Raw genomic sequence first — 2,794 nt, 5'->3', positions numbered from 1 at the left:
TATATATATATTTCACATCTTGATAAATGCCTTTCTCTAGTTCTTCAGTTTTCTCAGTGTCCTGATAAGTGAATCTTAAACAATGAGTCAATAAGAATCTACTCCTTAATCACAGAATGCAGAGCTCCCTCTGCTAAAAGAAAAGCCAAGCCAGAAATGAATTAAATTAATCACACTGTTTATAAATAATTGTTTAACCAACGTGAGACAAGGCTTGTTTCCTGGGTACATCATGCCCTGTACTGAACAGTTGGGGCTGTCATTCCCAATATGCCTTTTGGCTTTTAAATTACCTGTAGGCATTTAGTTGACTCAATATAAAACATGCTAATCATGTCAACCAATTTGAGTACATTCTGCGGGTATTTGTTCTTGTTCTTTTGCTGTGTAGGTCATCTACTATCATTCTATGTACCAGCCCTCTGAGGTTGATGCCCACAATAAGAGGGATTATGAATCCTACTCTTGCATCAGGCAAACCCCCAAATCACATCTAGATCTTGAAATGCTAAAAATGATTTATCTGGAGTCAAGAATGGTATGGTGTAGTGCACTGAGCTTTGACCCTGCCTGCACATTGGAGCCCCCTGTGATCTCTGACATCATCCTATAGACATGCTATTTTAATTGCTCTGGTTGGAGAGCTAGAAATTTCTAGATTTTCAAGAACTGTAATATGCAATTGCATTAGGACCACTCATAAACTGGAAAGGTCAGGAAGCCTATCTTCTAATCTCCTGTTGATAAGCAAGCAGTCATTGCTCAGAGCTTGAGGATGTTGCTGAAACTCTGACAGTACAAAGAGCAGAAACCCACAATTAATTTCAAAACTGTGCTAAGCTTGAAACACCCTACTTTAAATCAGTCCTTCATCTGTATAACAGAAAGTGATGTCACCTTTGCCAGGGAAGAATGAGAGGGGTCTTTCAACAATGCTAAGAAGTGAACTTTTTGGCTCTTTTTTTTTTAACCCATATCATTTTCAAGAGTAGACAAGAAATTAAAACAAGTACACCAGCAACAAATTTCTTATAGAATGTGGTGGAACTTGTTTCTGGGGGCAAGGGGACCTGAAATCAGGTAGTCAGAGAGCTGCAGCAGTGTAGCAGGTAAGCCCTTTCTGCAAGGCAGGCTTTCTGAGCTTGTTCTCTTACAGTGTGTACTTGGCAAGGATGCGGCCCTCTTAATTTAGTCAGAGCAGCTTGTCAGGAAGAAATTGCCTGAAAACACACTGAGAGACCAAGCAGAAACCCACATTCCCTATAAATGTGTATTTAGCCAGAAGTGTGGTGCCACTGGTCTCCATCCCATGGAAGGGACACAGCTCTACGTTATACTGGGAATGGAAAGCTGAAGTGTTCTCAGAAGAAGGTAAATATGATGATATTCTTTGTAGAATTTATATGTATGAAGAACAGTGGAAGAAAGCAGGGAGGCCAAACTTAGAGCAAAGAAAGTTCGGGTCAGAAGCATCGTTGTGTATTTAAGGGGTACTAAGAGGCTGAGAAAGCCTTTTTACCAAGATGGTGCCAAAGGCAAAGAAGGAAGCCCCTGCCTCTCCCAAAGCTGAAGCCAAAGTAAAAGCTTTGCAAGCCAAGAAAGCTGTGCTGAAAGGCATCCACAGCCACAAAAAGAAGATACGAATGTCACCCACCTTCTGCTGCCCCATGACACTGTGGCTCTGGAGGCAGCCCAAACACCCTTGGAAGAGCGCCCCCAGGACAAATAAGCTTGACCACTATGCCATCATCAAATTCCTCCTGACTATAGAGGCATCCATGAAAAAGATCAAGGACAGCAACACACATGTGTCCATTGTGGATGTCAAAGCCAATAAGCACAAAATCAAACAAAGCCAGGAGTGTAATGCCACTGGTCTCTATCCCACAGAAGTGATGCAGCTTTATGTTATCCTGGAAAGGGAAAGCTGAAGTATTCTCAGAAGAAGGTAAATATGATGAAATTCTCTGTAGAATTTATATGTCTGAAGAACAGTGGAAGAAAGAAGCTTCTTCTGTAAAGAGGCTCTATGACGTCGATGCTGCCAAGGTCATACACTAATCAGGCCTGATGGAGAGAAGAAGGCATATGTTCCAAAGGCTGCCAATTATGATGCATTGGATGTTGCCAACAAAATTGGGATCATCTAAACTGAGTCCAGAAGGCTAATTCTAAATACATGTTTTTCCCCCATAAAAAGTTGGGGGTACCAGGAGAAAAAAGAGTTTGATCTATTCAGCATGGCTTGAAATGACAGAAGAAGGATTCAAAGGTAAAGCTTCCTCAGAACAAATAGTTCACTAAAAAATGGAGTTGGCTACCTTACTTGGAAAGTTCTTAGGGAAGTAGAAAGAAAATTAGATGATCATTTAAAAGTATTGATTGACCCTAAGCTGGAGGAACTGACTGGTCCTTAGCTTTCATGAGGAAGAGGGAAAACATTGAATGAGATCTTCTCAGACTCTTCCTTTGTGATTCTGTGAGATCCAGAATCATCAGCATCTTCCCACAATGAAGTTAAAATGTAGAACAGGAAAAAACATACTACATCCATCTTGTTTAAATGAAGCTAGAAGACATCTGGAAAGTTTACTGGTGAATAGAGATATGTTTCAGACAGTATTGGCAGTTTCAGGGGCCATTTTGTTTGTTTGTTATTTTTTTCCCCATAATTTTATTGAGAAACAAATAGCAATGAGACAGTTTCAAACCAAAATGGTAGGACAGTTTCAATAATTAACACATTGCATACATTCTTCCTAGTGGTTAATTGCTGTACAAGAGGCAGACATGA

At 40.3% G+C, this 2,794-nt stretch overlaps 1 protein-coding gene across 3 annotated transcripts in view; it reads left to right on the top strand.

Annotated features, from left to right (window-relative positions):
• Htr4 (5-hydroxytryptamine receptor 4) overlaps window positions 1-2,794 on the top strand; it is a 172,375-nt gene that overhangs the window by 125,415 nt on the left and 44,166 nt on the right. The gene's annotated exons all lie outside the window — the stretch shown is intronic.

The sequence above is a fragment of the Octodon degus genome, unplaced genomic scaffold (assembly GCF_000260255.1).
Source record: "Octodon degus isolate 3935 unplaced genomic scaffold, OctDeg1.0 scaffold00040, whole genome shotgun sequence".
In the NCBI taxonomy this organism is placed as follows: domain Eukaryota; kingdom Metazoa; phylum Chordata; class Mammalia; order Rodentia; family Octodontidae; genus Octodon; species Octodon degus.
The sequence above is the reverse complement of the archived record's forward strand: the minus strand, read 5'-3'. Positions and strand labels throughout refer to the sequence as shown.